Here is a 16,770-nt window from a genome sequence, read left to right on the forward strand (position 1 = left end):
AGATGGCAGTGGCGTCTCTATTGAGGCAAATGATTGGAATTATTAATCGCCCTTAATTAGCAGCAATTATACCCAAGTAAATTAAAAAGAGACACTAATTTACACATCGTGCAAGTAGTTACACTTCTGCAATAACAAATTCATTCTCATAACCTGTTGCAGGCTGTATAAGTCACCCAGAGATCGAAACGACTTATCGAATTCCTTCATATGCATACGCAATAAAAGTATCGCCATTTCCATGGAAACGAACAAACTTTCTTAACCCCACTGAAGCGAAGGTTCTAACATTTCTAACATCTCCTTGGCTCAGGAATCGCTGTAAGTAGCACTTATAGAAACAAAACATCGAAGGGCTAACGCGAATGTAATCACCAGAGGGAGGGGACGTCAACGTGCAATAACAAATTCGATGACGTGCTTGGTATTCAGTTCCGGTCGAACCGTCGTCGCGATAACAGCCGTGTTCGGTAGCACGTGAACTTTAAAGTCAATATCGTGTCTAATATGATCGCAGTCGCAAAACCTTACGATGTCAGTGTATAAACTAAGACTCCGCGCACTGTGCCAACGCAAATTCGTTGCGATTTGAAGTGAAATTCAGTGACTACGAACAGTGGAAGCTAAATCTAGTATCGCCGGGCGTCCCAAACCGTTGGCCGCGTTTCTGTCGGATGTACGGCTACAAAAACCATGGACAGGAGTTTCGAGGGACCGGAGTCCAGTGCTTTCGCCCGCAGCATCAGAATTTGTGAGTGCAAAGTACTTTCATTCAATATACGATCATGAATTCGGCGGGATCTAATGGGAAGGAAAGGGCGCGCGAATTCGTGGTTCGGCAGAGAAGAGGGGGCGCCACGCGTCCGACTTTTTAACGTATTATTTGAATCGTTGGCGGGAAAAGTGTCCCACGACAGTTTTCGTGGTAACCTATCTATACAATTTTGTCACGTAATTCCGTTGGTATTACTGGATATTTCTTCGGTATTTAAGAGCGTTATACATGGAGACTTTATATGTTGAGGAAGAAAAATAGAGATGAGGACGTTATTGCCAAGTTCCCTGATATTTCGCTCGTTACTGACTGTTTGAGCACGCTTTTAAGAGCCAACGCTCGCTGTGTTCTGGTTCGAGTGCGCCGGCGAGATTAATACTAATAACCAGCATGCATTTTCGATGCCGGGGTTCGCGCCGGTTTAGTTTCCTCCCGCGAGCTAACGAACGGTTAAACGTCCTCTTGATTTCCGTGTCGTCGGATGAAATATGCGAACGACGCGTCGCTGCAATTTGCACGTAATTCCGTTGCAGACTTAAGGTACGATCCGTCCCAAGTTTTACGCGGTGTACTATATCGGGTGGGCGCGAAACATCTCCAGGGTCCCGCTTCTCGTTGAATCCGATCGCTGGCCAACCGCTCAGCTTTAAATGCAACTTAAGGCAGTAGAGAAAAAGTTTAATTAATTATTATTAATTTCTCCGTCGCGCTTCGCCAAAATGCGCCACGGCCTTAAATTGCGTTTCGATATACGTTTCCAAACAATCGGGGTCAGTGGCGCACCCAGAGGTGGGCCCAATGGGCCCTAGCAGCCCCAAAGAAGGGGCTTTGCGAAAAGAAAATCTGTTTAACAATAACAGCACATACTCAACGGCTAACAAAGCGAATGCAAATAGCTTGTTCAAAATGAAAAGTCCAAAGAGCACGAAGCGTTCGGTACGAAGTCCCGCAAGGTTCTGCCCTTCTTTCGTCGGCGTTTGACGAACGCCCGGAAATTAACGGACGGGGGAAACAAATTTCAGAAGAGGTCACGCTGCCCTCAGGATTTCTCTGGAGCTCTGGCAATCGTCACTTTATTGCCCTAACCTCCAAGCTCGACCACCCGCAGTAGGCACTCGAGCAACCGACCGTTTTGGGCCTAGGGAATAAATAAAACTTTCTCCCGGCCTACAGTCCGCTACGCATTAAATAAATCTTGATAATTACCTAAGAAACTTTATTGAACTCGCATTAAAAATATTTTCATCCCTTCAACTCAGTTCCACCGAAGATTAAATCCAGAGTGCGCCACTGGTCGGAGTTCTGCGGCCACCCGATATGTACCCCCGTTCGAAAGTGTTTCTTTCGCGAGTATCAAGCACCGCCGTGAGATCGTAGAACGGAGGTGACCCGCGGTGTAAGGTTACAGGGTAAAAAAATGTCGGTGGTCCAACTGCTCTCGCCGGTCCAGATTGTAATCTTCGTTTGGGGACGGGAAAAAGTAAGAATGTCGTAATCTCGATTCAAACATCTGTGAGAAGAGTCCAGGTAGGGCGCGGGGGGGTGCGGAGGGGGGTCGGAACCTGGTTAGGATTTTTTTCCAGCGGTGGGAACCGCCGCGGTCACTCCTTTTTAAGCGGTTTTAATTTCTTGTCAACGCTGTAGCGATTTTTTTTTTTTTTTTTTTTTTTTTAATCGCGTAATTGTTAGCCTGCCCTCAGCTATTTATCGTGGTCGTTGGCGAACAACTCGGCGTGTTTTTTGGACCGAGCTCGCGGTCGCAGGAAACGAGGCTGCTCCATTCTGCTGCATTTCAGCCGTGAATGAAACGCTATGGTAGTTAGGAGGAAATTAACTTCGATCGGCTCGCCGTCGAGATTAATTAAACGCGAGATTAGGTTCACTTATTTAGGGGGATTATTAATTAGCGTTGCCGGGGGTGAACGAACTCCGGGTAATAAAATGTAATCTGCCGGCTTCAGGTTATTTCAAGAGTTTCTGTTATTTCTGTTGGACAGATTCTTAGAAGTCTATAAAATAAATTCCCAGATTGTCCCGGTACCATTGGAAAGTTATCCGAGGCTGCCCTCCTCGAGGGTAATTTTGGAGCCATTTTCGGATAATTGTAAACTAATTTCGGGGTGACTTTAAGCGACTTCAGGGTTGCCGGAAGATTATACCGAAGTTATACACCGTGGGCAACTTGAGTGCAATTCCAATACCGCGCGTGAGCCAGCGAGCTCTCGCTTTAATTCCAGTTACGATACGCAGCGCTCCGTGACAGCCCCAATACGCTCGGCCCGCATTAACGATATACAATTAAAGCGAATTACTCGCGGTCTTCCTTCCACTAATAATCAGCGAAACGTCGCGGCAGAGTTTTGCCAACATTATCGAAACAATCGTTGCCGGGACGGCGCCGTTCATTTCGCCTCCGCGCGCGGCGACGTATTAGAATTAATCTGGAATTAATTTCGGTAACACCGTTCCGTCCTCGATAGCCGATAATTCGCAGGGGGTTGGGGGGAGGCAGAGCCGGCGGAATTATCAATGGCAGCTTTTATCGGCGACCCATTGTCGCCTAAATATACAGGGTTATTTTGAAACCGCGCCGCCGGCCACCGTAACGCATATTTCCCTCATTACGATGGGTTTAGCTGTCTTTCATGGACTCCCGATGATAATTCAATTACGCTCGGCTGCGCGCCGCGGATATATCGTCGTGCGGCCCCGGCGTTCGCCCGCGATCACCGCGCGCGCGCGCGCGCCTGTACTTACCCTAATGGATAACGAATGCGCGCCTCGTAAAAGTTCGCCCGGAGGAGGGCGTTTAAGGCGCGCCGGATTTATACAACGGGTGTACCGGCGCGTGTTGCCGCGTCTTTACGCGACGCCTTAGGACATCGCGCCTGAGAATCCCCACGTCTCTGAAGATCGAGGGGATTTAGGATAGACTGGAATTAGCCTCGTTTCTCTTTTATTGCCGGATCTACGGGCAATATCGGCGGCTTCGCGTGAAGAAACGAAACGCTCTCCCATCCGCCGTCCCGTCGTGATCTTTTACAAGGGGGCTGTAAAGATTCTGCCGCGGCATCGCCGTTATGATTGGTTAACCGACGATAGCTGCGGCACGGTGGTCCGGATTCAGCGCACTTTCTCTCTCCGTGGGGGTTTGTTAGGTTTCTTGGAGAGCTCCTTTGGCTCGGTAGAAGGGCGGGCCTCGCGAGGGGTGAGACGCGGGGGTGGAGGGCAATGCTAGTTGTCAGGTGGCGGTGCTCGACGGTAAATTAGAAAGCGGAGAAGCGCGATCGTGCCCCCTAAAGGCAGGGCGTCGGTAGGCGGTCCCAAACACACGAAGTTAAACGGTCTCCCAGCACGTTGTTAGCCGTCCTCTTTTATTCATGCCCGCGACACGCACACACACAGGGCACTTGGCTCTCCCCGAACGTAATTACTCTTGGCAAGTGGAGAGATATCGACGAACTAAGGGACAATTATTTTTTTCCCCCGGCGTTAATTAGCGCTCTCCGCGGCGCCCTGGTATTTATACGCGCGCCGATACAGTGTTGCAAATTACGCGCCACACGCTCGTCGTCCCTCTGCCCCTTCGACGGGGACCTTCGGGGGTCCTCCTTTCAAGTTCCAGGCCGGTCCTCGCGATTCTTCACAGTAGAAACATTCGTAGCCGACGAATAGAGTGGAGATTTAGAAATCTCGAGAACTACTTACCTCTCTATTAGGGTGATTATGGGAGGGTTGCCGCACCTTACATGTAATTGTCACCGTAGGTATCTAAACTTTGCAATGGAAAGTTGTCGTTCCTATGATAGGGGTAGGAGGGCATGATGGGGAAGCTAAGCAAACATGCAAAAAAATTGATAATTAGGGTAAACTCGGGTAAGTCCGTGATAGTTTTAGAATTTGTCTATTAACTGCTAATATTTACATATTCCGAAAGTGAGTCTGGGATATAATGATAGGTCAGACATCAGAGAAACAAATAATAGGTTAACAGAAATTTACTAAGTATATTTATTTGAAAATATACAAAATTAAGTTGCTGTGGCATACTCTGGTTACTCCGCGATAGTACTCTGGTTACTCCGTGATAGTTCTCGCTAGCCCGAGATATTACCAACAGCTACATTTTTTATATTATTTTACATTATTTTTTATATTATTTTACCTTATTTTACATTATTTTATATTATTATTATTTTGTGCATAATTAATCGTTTCATGATCGTTAGATGTCTGAGACGTAAGGAAACACTGTTTCTGGTATTGACCACCAAACTTTCTCAAACAGCGCAATCCGAAACGCAGTTTCAGGCACACGAAAAATAAGAATTTAGTCACTTTTCATAAGCAAAAATAACACTGATGCCTTATTGCATGATAATTTCAAGAGTAAGACTTGTTAAAGTGTCATTTTACCATCACTTACCTGCAGTTTGAACTTTCCATTTATTTTCTAAAGCACATATAACACATAAACCAGCGATCGTCCACAACTAGCACGAAAAGTTTCGCGAATAATGCGCTGCTGGAACAAAATGCTCTCTCACTCTATCACACTAACTTCAATTCACTAATTATTTTCCACAACACGAACTAGAAGATCAACGCTGTCCGTCAGTGTTTGTTCCATCTGAATTGAGTAAGACAATTTAGAGATACGGATAAATGAAAAAGTACCACGGAGTAACCTCTACGACGGACTTACCCGAGTTTACCCTATACCATTAATTGAAGTTTTTATGAACTAATATAAAATTTTTAAGTTAATACTTTAACATCTATCAAAATGCTAATATTCATCTCCCTTAAAAAATTAAAACCAAAAACCTCCTTTTGTTGCGAGAAACGCAGCGTTTCCGGGCGCGATGCTGCGTTTCGCTAAAACCGACAGAGCTGTATTTTATTTCCGCCAACCCTGAAACACCGAAACCTCGGCATCTCCCTCCACAATTACCCTATAGGGGATTTTTACTTCCCGAAAACACCGATCACATCTACAGGCACTATCAAGAAACCAGTCGCCCCTCAATCTTTCCAAGATCGTTCCACTGAAAAATCGCGGCAGGAGCCTGCGCCCATTTGCACACCCTCCGCACCCCCACTGGCTAAAATCGCCAGCAATCAGAATTATCGATCACCCATCACGCGCAATCCCGTCTCTGTTATAAAAACGTTTCCGTCGTCGTTCCAGCGACCCGCCCCCGAAGCGGCGATACCGATTGCTCTGTCGTCCTCTCGATCCGGGGAGGCAGGCACCGGGTCGCGTCTTCGTCGACGCGCTGCAAATCGCGGATTTATCGGGCCGCGGATCGCGGACGGCCTGGCTCGGTTTGACGAATGAGGACAATTAATAATCGGCGGTGCCTCGTGTGATCCGGGCCCCCCCCGATACGCATCGTTACCGCTGTTTGTTACTCGTTCACTCTCGCGTCTTAACGCGCGCCAGGATGGGGATGGTTCGGCCGGGGCGCGGGTGATCGTCGCCGCTGGTTTTTCCGACGCGCCCCGATGATCGATCGTGGCCGGGTGATCGCGCGGAACTCGTTTGACTCGTCAGTCGCGAAAACGCTCCCCTTAACCCGTGACCGAGCGTATCTATCGTCGGATTAGCGTCGGGGTCCCTGGACGTCCCCCCGTCGAGACTCCTCCGCGCGGCGATTTCGCAGGGGCCCTTTGGACGTTCTCCTTTTCCCGCACCGCTTTATCAGATCCGGCTAATACGCTGTCCGTGCACTGACGGTGCACGTTTCATTTCGCCCCGGCTCCCGAGCAACTTCAACACTCTTGTCGGGGCGTTAAGAAGGGGATTACGGTCGTGTCGGGGATTTTGAGAGACGTTGGGATTTCGGGGGGTAATTCGTTTGCCTATCGGAGATCGAAGTCTCGGAAGAGTTAAAGGGGTGGCTGAGGTGAAGGATGAAGCGCCAAGATCGGCTGGGAAAGTGTCCCTTTTTGACGCATGTGGCTGGTAATAGCGGCGATCGTTTAAGGGGCCGCAGGTAACCTCCTCGAAGGCAGAAGACCACGGGGCACCGGGGCGCGCAATTAAACACTTTCGCGCGCGAGGAGTGATCGGTTCGAGGCGAGGCGGTGTCATCTCGGAGCTTTCTCCGTTCTGGTCGGTGTCGCGTGGGGGTTAATTGGTAGCCGGGCAAAAGGCTTCCATTAGAGGCCGCCGTGATGCATGGGACGGAAAGGAACGGATGCGACGGTCTCCTTACGAGCATCGGTTAAGAAGAGGGAGAAGATAAGAGCCGGTGGAGGATTGAGAGGAGAGACAAGGACTAAGAATTAAGAATCTTCGAATCGCTTGGAATTTCAAGGCACCACAAGGGGAAGTTGAGAAAAATCGGGGAACAATCACTTCGCGTTCGAAATTCTCATCTTCCGAGTCCTTCAACGGCCCTAAATTCCACGGTTCTCAGTCTTCACTTACTTTACTCGAACAAACTTGACTCGTCCAACAATTAAATGCTGGCTCGGAGAAAAGATAGAAAACGGAATGGTCGTGGATGCGCGAGATCAACGACGGACACCGCGGCGAAGACACAAGGGGGGATGCAGAAGAGGATGGCAAGTGGAAGGAGGATTGCTGACTGGCAGGCTACCACCGATGTCTCGTTTACCATAATACAAGGCCTTCGCTGAGGGGCAGACGTGCGCTGGAGGATACAGGGGACCCAGCTCGAAACGGTAGCAATGCATCAGAGAACGGTGAAAAGCGCGTCGCGGATCTAAAGGGCTTGAAGGACGAGGAGCGGGGACACGTGATATCCTGTCGTGGGTTCTGTCTTCCTGCGCTGTACCGCGACGCTGTTACGCTGCTTCCCTCTGCCTTTACACGACGTGGAAGGAACGATCGCCCTGCGAAGCGAGCCGGCTGGAAATTCTACAACGGACGACGGCGAGGAGAGGTGAACGAAGGAGGTGGACGGACGCGGGGATTCCTCTGTCTCGTATGGAGGAGAAGTATCATTAATAGCGCCAACGTCTCGATAAGAGTCGCGGGGACGTGCTTGCGCGGTTCTCGTTTCAAATCGCGAAGGCTTAGAGGACTCCATTGGCGGGAATGTTTAATATCGAGGCACGGACAGTTCTCTTTTCCTTCTTTACCAAAAGACGAGTCGAAGGAGTGTCCTAGGTATTAAGGAAAGCTACGCTGACGATGTCCCGCGGCATTCTTCTGTTGGTAAACGAGACGGAAGTGAAACGGCTCACGTATGCGAGGCTCCTGGCAACAGAAAAGCAGAGAAGTCGACGTCGCACAGTGGGGAAATTTCGCGATTTTATGGCCAAAACCACAAAAATAAATTTCTCAATTCGACGAAATACATGCAAAGGATAATTGAAGAACTAATTTGAGTATCGAATGCCACTAATTTTACTGTTAAATGTTTTAATACAAAGCTCGTATAGACTCGCAAATGCTTATGTTCACGCGAGGTTAGACCGATCGTAAAGAATTAATCTAGATTTTCAAGTTGCTTCAAACAAATACATTGTATTACTCAGAGATCTGAAAATAATTTCAAGGCATGGATTGAATTCCTGGTGGCGCGTATAAGATATCTTTCTGTCCTCAAAATAATTATGTTTCGGTTTTTAATACGTAATTTATACAATTTTTAAAGTAGTGTTTTAGAAATAACCTTTTCATATAAGAATCAATTTTCAATGCATAAAATAGTTATCAATCCCATAATATCCTGCAATGATTTTCATTCCTATTTTACGTTCGACTATTTTGATTCTATAAATGCAATTATTAATTGCTAATAGTTGCTAATCTTGTAATTACATGCATTTTTTTAAAACACGATCCAGTGTGTCTTGTCTAACATACGACATAACTGTGACCGAGACTGGTTCACATGTTATACATTACAAACATTATACATTTCGATCTTCTGCAGTAGAAGCATGCTCTAACAAAGAAAAAAGTGTATAAATGTAAATATTAAAAAAAATCTCTATCGTTCCTAATTTTTGTAAGTGCTGTTTTTCGGATAAATTAGTTTCTCATATATTAGAACGCAAAAGTGCCGAATTTGATATATTAAAAATAAGTTTCCAGGTTTTGACCACGAAACTGGATATAGTTCTTCAATTGAGATTTGTATTAAATTTGTAAAATTCCAAAATTTCATTTCTGTAGCTTTGGCCATAAAATCGCAAAACTTCCCCACTGTGCGTCGGCGCCGCCGTTTGCCAACTGCTTCTTCAGACGCCGAAAAGCGGGAAATCTTGGGATATCTCGTTCGTTATACGTGATTTCTACAGTAACTCTCTCTGCCCCCCGTTGCCGCGGATGTCCCGGATGCTTTCGTACTTAGCAATTATACGAGAATGCGGCTGGTAGCCCGTGCCTCCGCGGTATCGTTTCGTCGCGAGTTTCGCGAGTCCTTGCCCCGAGATATTTGCCAAATAATCTTTCTTCCGTGTCCTTCTCGCTTTGGCCGTCGAATTTCGCTTTAAATCCCCGGAAACTCTAGCTACACATTTCTCGCAGCTTCCCGGAACTCCCGACTGCCTAGTTAGAGGACGGAAGAACGGGGCAGGAAGATGGGAGCGCGATTTCGATGTGGCCGAGCGGTTTCGGTGGACTGGGGCCCATTTGACGGGACCGTTCCTCTCCCTTCCCTCGAGGAAAGACGCTCTCGCGAGGATCCGCTGCTCGTTCCTCCTCGGCCGTTCCCTCCCTTCCTCCCCCCTGCCCGCCCCATCTCCTACTCCTTCTACTTCTCTTTGGGCCCCGCTGCACTCTGTCCCGTGCCGTATCGCGGCGGTCGTCTTCGTTTCACCGTCCGCGCGCGCGATCCGCACACGCCACTTCTTCTTCAGTGGCCGCTGGTACCACTCTCGGCTAGATCGCGGCGAGCGCACACCTCCTCTCGTGTTCCTTCGTCTCCTTCTTCCTCCTCCTCTTCCTCTTCTTCGCCGCCACCTCCTCTCGCTATTCATCCAGCCGGACGGAGTAACGCGCGCTACGTGCACCCTCCTTCCGGATCACCTGGCCTCCCATCCGTCCGATTCCCCTGGACAGTCGGGGTCGAACGGGGTCGCGTGCCCCTCGCGGTGGTCCCCTGTGCCGCGAGTGAGTTTCCGGGGCGAACGAGAGTGCCGGCACCGTTCTGCGACCGTTATCGATCCCTGCCCGCCGGGGAGGACCTCGGAGATGATACGGGACACGTGACGGACCGCGACTCGCATCGCTCGCCAGTGAAATCGACGATCCGCGCGGTCCATTTACCAGAGGAGTGACGATCGATGTCGATTTGAAAGGAGAAGCGGAGCTAGCGAAGGAGGGTTAAACGGCAGCAGTGGAATCGAAGTAACCCGAGGCAATTGTCTCTCCATCGACTCGAACTCGACGCTTGCACGTGGTCACCTTGACATCTCCACTGCACCTGATGGCGAAAGTGTCGGGGCACCAGGAAGCACGTGCAACGGCTCGTTAACAAGTGCCTGCCGCTGTTAATTAACTGCGGGTCTTCGTTACGCAAGAGGCAACTTCATCCCTTATTAATTCTTCGAAGATCTACGGACCCTCGCCAATCAGCGACGTCTTCGATCCCAGACTCCACACGGTCCCTCCCAAAGTTTCAGGAGAACCGGCACGTGGTCGCGCCGTGGGAGGCGCCCTCCTGCTCCCAGCTTTTTCACCCCCGCGTGGCATTTGTCAGCTTGCGATCGGACCGTGGCCGTAGCATGTGTTAAATTGATGCGGCTTCTTTCGCGGCCACCATCTTCGATTTGTCACGCGTGCTTTTTCCCGCGCAGCCTCTCGACGAGGCCGTGAACCGTGATGGATTAACGGCGCAGAACGGAAAAAGGCCCCGGGACGACGGTCGAGGGGCGCGCGCCGACGCTCCACGGTTCGTTTCAGCAAACAATGGCCGGGGCACCGATTAACCCGGCTCCCTGAGCAGCGATCGTCGTCGGCTGAACACGGTGTCCACGCGCAAGCGAGGTGTCTAATAGTCTCGTGCTCGGATCCCCAACGAAAGCGTCTGTAATCATCGAGGCTGCAGGTTCGGCGGTGTCAGTGATCTGAATGCTCGCAAAGGACGCGTTGCTCCGAAGCGAGGGAGGCGCGATTGTGCCGTTTTTCGGATGAGTGCATTGGGAAAGACGACGCGACCACGCTTTTGGATAAATCTTCGGCTGGTTCCTCGGAGGTAAGAGGCTCTAAATAACGTCACAGCGACTCCGAGTGGCAAGGGGGGACGCAGGGAAAGTAGAAGCTAGTGTCGCGGTGAGAGGCGGCGATTACTGGGAACGCCTTCGATTTGCATGAGACAACTGTTTAACGATTTGATCGGCGCTTTAATTCGAAAATTATACGTTTAATCGGGGCGCGGGCAGGGGACGCGCGGCCTGGTGTACCTCGGTATGTCCCCGGGCCCGAGTAAATATTCATTAGGCGGCCACTTCTTCCCCCCGCCATGCCTTTCGATCGCGCGCATTTGCATATCACAATCAACGTCATATCATTGTTGACTTTGAGCGCGGAGACTGCGTCGCCTCGGCGGACTCGGTCCCCTTTACCGTTCTTATCGGATAACGCGTGTAGGAGTATCTCGCGCCTCTGCAAACATCCTCGGACAGTGCGCCTCGGGCCAGGCCCTTTAGATCCTCGATCCTTTCGCATGCACCAACCTGGAGGTGCCGGTTCTGCGAGTTTTTCTGCCGAGGAAGACAGTGACGCGGGGCGATTAGGGTATCAAAGTAGGCAGGGGGTGTGCACGAATCGTGGGCGGAAGTTGAGGTGTCGGTTGATGGTAACTTTAGAGGTAGACCAAGCAGCTGTTTCAAACATGCAATCAGTTCTCTGTCCAAGCGCAATTTCGCGAGGAATCATCCCCCATGGTTCGGTTCTAATAACTTGGGGCTCTAATCGCGTTGCCATACCTCCAAAACATCTGAATACCTCAATAAAGGTGTAAGATATCATCCTGAAGAGAAATGCTGGTTCAAAATAAGAGAAAGTGGGAAAGATAAAAAGAAAACGGGTGTAATAGGAAGTAACACAGTGCTAGAAGTAGACTTGAACACAGAAGCAAAAAGCGACTGATCGCACCATTAATCAAGTTGAAGATGCTGCTAGCAAATAAATTAGGAATAAAGGGAACATACGATTCAGGATCCCGGATCTCTCTCATAAATGCAAAATTGGTTAAAATAATGAGTAAGAGAGAAGAGGTAAACAAAATATTCATAAAAATGGTTAATGGTGTAAAAAGTACGAACGGCTTAATAACAATAAAAGTAAGAATTTTTTATATCGAAGAAGAGGTGGACGTATTCATTGTAGAAAGAGACGACTTCGAGGAATTTTTAATAGGATTGGATATGATAAAAAAATTCAAGTTGATCCAAGATGAAAATCTAGGTATATCACAAAAGAAAGAATCAAAAGAGACAAAAAATAGAGAAAAAATAGAACAGACAGACAATACCGAGAATATAAAAGAAGTACAAATAAATTTTAATGAGCACGTGAAAGAAAAAGGAATTCAAGATGAAGTTGGATAACCTAGACAACTCAAAGAAGATTGAGATAGAAAAATATAATAAGATTTTTGCCAAAGATAAGTACGATATAGGAACGGTAAAAGACTACGAATCTAGGATAGACTTATCAATAGATAAATACTGTAGTAAGAGGCCATACAGATGCACCATAGAGGATAAGAAAGAAATAGAAAACCAAGTAGCAAAACTGTTGGAAAAAAGCCTGATTGAAGAATCATACAGCCCTTTTGGTGCGCCAGTAACGCTAGCATACAAGAGAGATGAAGAAATCATTAAAAGATCTAGACTAGGTATGGATTTTAGAGATCTAAACAAAATAGTGATACCACAATCGCAGCCATTCCCTCTAATAGACGATTTAATAGTAAAAGCGATAAATTGTGAATACTTTACAACATTAGATATTTCGAGGGGGGGTTGCGGTAACTAATTCGTGGGGTGGAAGGCTTCGAAATTTCAAAGGAACCGTTACAGTTCGCTTCACGGTGCATCATAATAATAATACTAATAAGATGATCTTCTCATCAGCTCATTTTGATTCTGCTACATAACTACACAGACGTTTGCGCGAGGTGCCTATATAGCGCCACTTAATAAAAGCGTCACGTTAATAAAATCTTACATCGAGGATGTTAAATTATCCTCCAGTCGAGGGCCGACTATGTCCGCGGGAGTTTCTGAGCGAGAGAGCACTTGGATCGATGCTAGGATTCGTGACGCACGAGATCGTATGTTCGTATGTTGCTGCTCGCTGTCGAGACTTTTAGATCGAGCGCCTCGCGGTGAGGTCGAACTTCTCCCCTGTCGGCGGCCCCCATCTTTTTTCCCCCCGTGCCTGCCGATTAAGCGATCAATCAAAGCAGGGAGTCGCGATCAATTAGCCGGCGTTGGAGCACCTTCTCTCTCGAGGAGCAACGAGCGCAGAAGGGGCCTTGGATTAATTATCGGTCGATTTTCCTGCGCCCGCGAACCTCGTGTCGTCGGCTATCGGCCGTCGACAAGGGCGATTATGTAGGAGCCGACGCGGAAACGTCGCGGAATATTCGAGGCGAAGCGCCTTCTCCATTTCCACTTCATTTGAATCTCCTTCCGTGCCGCTGCGCTTTTCCGCCCCTCGCTGCCACCCCCGCCCCCCCCTTTCCCGCCGCTCTTCTTCCCCTAAAATTCCGTCGCGATCGACGGCGTAACGACGCCGCGTTGGAAATTAGGGGGTGAGGTCGAACGTGACGTTATTGGGTTACGGGAAATGTAAGTAGAAATGGAAACCCTCCGCGTAGGGGTGGCTCCTGTTCCGTCCGGGGATATTGGCTGCTCTCGGCGCGTTGCCTCGCATAGTCTTCGATATCGATTCTTTTGGAAAGAGATTTTGGGTTGCGCGGGGTCTGACGAGCGCATAGGACGTTCACTTGCTTAGCAGAATGAGTCGAAGGTACCTTTTCAGTGTTTTCTACAAGTGCGGTTCACTTCTCCACGAATCTAGACTATATTGCTGCAAAAAATAGAAGATTGTGAGATGCATTTGGGTTGTTGCATACTTAAGAATAGTTAGCAATCGAAGTAAATTAAATTTTGTAAATAATGTAAAGCCAGGGACGTTTTTCTCTCTACTGGAAGAATTTGATTTTTGGCACTTGCAGTGCTTTCTGCGAGGACTCTTCAAGCGGGTAACTTCACACTCGATGATGGAAAGGAATCAAGCAGTTTCCTCGAAAACCTGCATGCGATCCAAAGCTAGCAGGCAGCTATTTTCAGATCTACTGGTCGATATGGAAATTTCATACGAAAGGATAAACACTGGCCCCTGTAGCGTTATTAAAACAGAATATCGGCTCCTCTCGCATCGGCGGAAAGCTTTCATTCAGAGTCGCGGTCCTCCAATCTCCACGCGTCATCTCGCGGCGTTTAAGCCTCGTTCGAGGTAAACGTCTGGAAGTAGTACGAAACTAGATACCCAGCGACGTCCAGCGGGCCCCATAGAAGCGGAGGAGAAAGGATAGTTTGAGAAAGATAAGACCCCATGACCGTGAAACCCGTATGGTTAGCGGAGAGCGGTCACGAGCGGACCCAATCGCGCTGGAGAGCGTGGAGGGAGAGAGGCCGCGGAGAGACGTCCTCTCGCTGCTACTATCTTTAATAGAATCGTGTAATTCGTCGATTGCCGCAAAAAACCAGCCGATATACTCGCGGGGAAGCGTGGCAAAAACTTGCGCAACGGCTGGGCTCTTGCTTTCCGATACGTGGCTCACGTGACCGGGCATTTTTCCGATCCGCTGGTCGAGGGTTTCCGACTATCGCCGCGCTCCGGCGATATTTATGTAGTCCGCGATTAGTCAATGCACGAGCTGCGAGAAGGGGTGGTAGAAGTGCACGGTGGAACGTTGGTCGCTTTAAACTTTCTGGGGATTCTCTTTGGGAAGCGTGAACAGAGGTTCTTGAAGATTTCTCACTCGACATATGAGCAGAGAAGTGTCTAGCCTAGGAAGAGAAAGGGTAGGTAGTTGAAGCCCAAAGACCCTTGTGGACCTACGAACCAAGTATCCGCTATCAGCGGAGGCTAGCCCAAACTCCAAGTCCACTTTGGAGGACTTGCAAGTCTTCCGGGGAGTGTTTCAGTTGCTCGTAGAAATTTCGACCGAATTTCACACATTTCCATCGCTAAGTATCGCGCGACAGTACACTGCTTTGAAAGGAACAAGCCTTCGCTTTGCATTTATAACGAGGGGAGGGGGGCACTCTGTTCGTCCGCATAAAACGCTCCCTCGGCGCGCGCTGTGTCCACGGATCGAGGGGTTCGGCAAAAAGCGAGATCATCGACACGTCTCTAATCCTTTCAAGGCGAGAGGCCGCGCGAAGACGACGCCGTGGCAAAAAGCCCACGTCCGCCGTGGCCCATTCTAGTGTCACCTCTCGCCGTAATAAACGTCCGCGCGAGGTCCCGCCGCTTATTCGCGGGAACCCCCTTGTTTTCCGCGTCCACGGTGTCCTGCATCGTAGTCGTTAGCGCGGCGCCGCTGTCACTTTTGGCCCGGCGTGTTTTTGACGCCGCCGAACGGAAGGGGACGCGTGCCCATTAGCGCTCGACAGCGGAAGGGAAACGGTCGGCGCGTAACGGGGCACCGCGAGTTAACGCGGGATAATGATTTCTATTCACCGCCACGCGACATACCGGGCAAGGTCTGTCTATTACAGAGCAATTTCCAGCTCCCCTTTTACCGAGGAATAATGAATCCCGCTTAGAGCGGCTTGGTCGTTTAACGCGCCCAAGAATTAGAGGGAATAACGGGCACGGAATAGGTTCGGCGATCCGCGAGACACCTGGGGACCGTTTCATCTCCAAACTCAGCTAAACGATCCCTGTTCCGCGAACGGGAGTCTGCCGGAGCGTGTTCGAGCGTCTCCGAGAGCGCTTCGAAGCTGACGCGCGTCAGATACCTATTTAGGGTGGGGATTGTGCTGAGATCTCTTTTTATTATCGAGGGGAGGATTCTTAGGGAGCTACTGTTTAGCTGGGAATAACGTAAAGGACGCTCGGCTACTTTCCAATTAAATCGATCCGTTTTCACGGCGAGCCAGGAATCTCGGCTGACTGTGTAGCCAGCTAATTAGAATCCCTTCCGACTGATCTTTAATTCATGACTTATATATTCCACGCGCGCCGGTGCACGCGAAGGATATATCATCCTGGGCCCTCCGAGGAGCGTGTCCTCTCGCTCTCGGCACCGTGGAATTGAATTATCCTGCTTGGTAGCAGTTTCTGGCGGTTTTTCAGCGATGCCCAATCGATCCCCGAGCTGAGCGATCTCGCGGAACGTTGGAAACGATCGCGGCGACTTAACGTCCCTGTCATTTGAATTTCTAATCGGTCACAATTAACCAGCGCGATGGATGCTGGCTGCGACGCAGGAAAACCAACGGAATCCCACTCGCGGGTCGATTTACGATCGATCGTTCTTTCCCTCGCGCTGGGATGAGTCCCTTGGCTCGTAGCGATGGTTAGCCGATCCTCCCAGTCGCGAGCTATGTGCGAGAAGATTCTTTAGCAACTGAGAAATATCGAAAATCTTCGGTATTCGTAATTAAACAGCATCAATGCGCGTGCGATCTTCCAAACTAAAGTCCGCAGCTTCGAGACATTTTAAGATTCAGCGAAAGAGCCCCGGACAGGTCTCCAAGCACCGAAGGTCTTCGAGTCCCTGCAGAAGGTCGCGCGTCTTTGAAAATTTCCCTCAGCCTTTGAGGAACCCCCGAGCGTCGCGTGAGATTGAAGCTGATTCGAGGCGTCTCGAGGCCATCGCTCGAGGAGGTGAAACTCGAGGCAGTTTCCCGAGGAAGCGAGCGGAGGTTTTTGCCAGCATTATCTGCCCTCCCGTGGGATTAAACGAATCGTATGGTTTTCACGCGCGACGCGTTCGAACTCGTTATCGTTCCTGGCTGCCATTTTGCGCCGATGGAATCCCAAT

General features: G+C 49.3%; 1 protein-coding gene across 1 annotated transcript in view; it reads left to right on the forward strand.

Moving 5' to 3' along the window:
- The first annotated feature begins 204 nt into the window (after positions 1-204).
- Dachs (unconventional myosin-IXb-like dachs) overlaps positions 205-16,770 on the forward strand; it is an 83,335-nt gene continuing 66,769 nt past the window's right edge. Inside the window, exon 1 of the mRNA XM_076829008.1 lies at positions 205-751. The gene's annotated coding sequence lies outside the window, so the exon portion shown is untranslated. The remainder of the gene's footprint in view (positions 752-16,770) is intronic.

The sequence above is a fragment of the Andrena cerasifolii genome, chromosome 16 (genome assembly GCF_050908995.1).
Source record: "Andrena cerasifolii isolate SP2316 chromosome 16, iyAndCera1_principal, whole genome shotgun sequence".
NCBI lineage: Eukaryota > Metazoa > Arthropoda > Insecta > Hymenoptera > Andrenidae > Andrena > Andrena cerasifolii.